This window comes from Penaeus monodon, chromosome 27, assembly GCF_015228065.2.
Source record: "Penaeus monodon isolate SGIC_2016 chromosome 27, NSTDA_Pmon_1, whole genome shotgun sequence".
Classification (NCBI taxonomy): domain Eukaryota; kingdom Metazoa; phylum Arthropoda; class Malacostraca; order Decapoda; family Penaeidae; genus Penaeus; species Penaeus monodon.
Window position 1 is genome coordinate 17,536,651 of NC_051412.1, and position 486 is coordinate 17,537,136.

The window sequence follows — 486 nt, forward strand, 5'->3', positions numbered from 1 at the left end:
GATGGATCGAACTAGGTATTATGTTTGCTTGTATGTTTTTTCATATATAAAGTACAGCATAAAATGTTTCTTGAAAATACTTTAATTATTAGAAATAAAACATAATACGACTGAACAAAATTTATCTCTTTATTCACAATTTTATTCATCACTTGCATTTATCTTGAAATATCTTCTTCAGTCTGAGCTTGTAAGACACTTGTTCCTGTTGCTTATATTACGCAAATACAACGCTTTCACCGACAATTACTATTACAAATTTATTCATTGCTGCTTCCCTGAAACATATTGCATTACACAGTCTTGCAGCGTTAATACCCGAACAACATTCTGGCAATTTGAGAGACATGGTCTACTTTTTCCTTTTGTTTAGATAAGATATCCCTGCTATTGGAGAAATTTCACAAATAAAGGTTTAGCATTTATTCTAAAAAACAATCCTTTTCTTTCCTTGAATATATAGGTACATGCACACACTTGCACGTA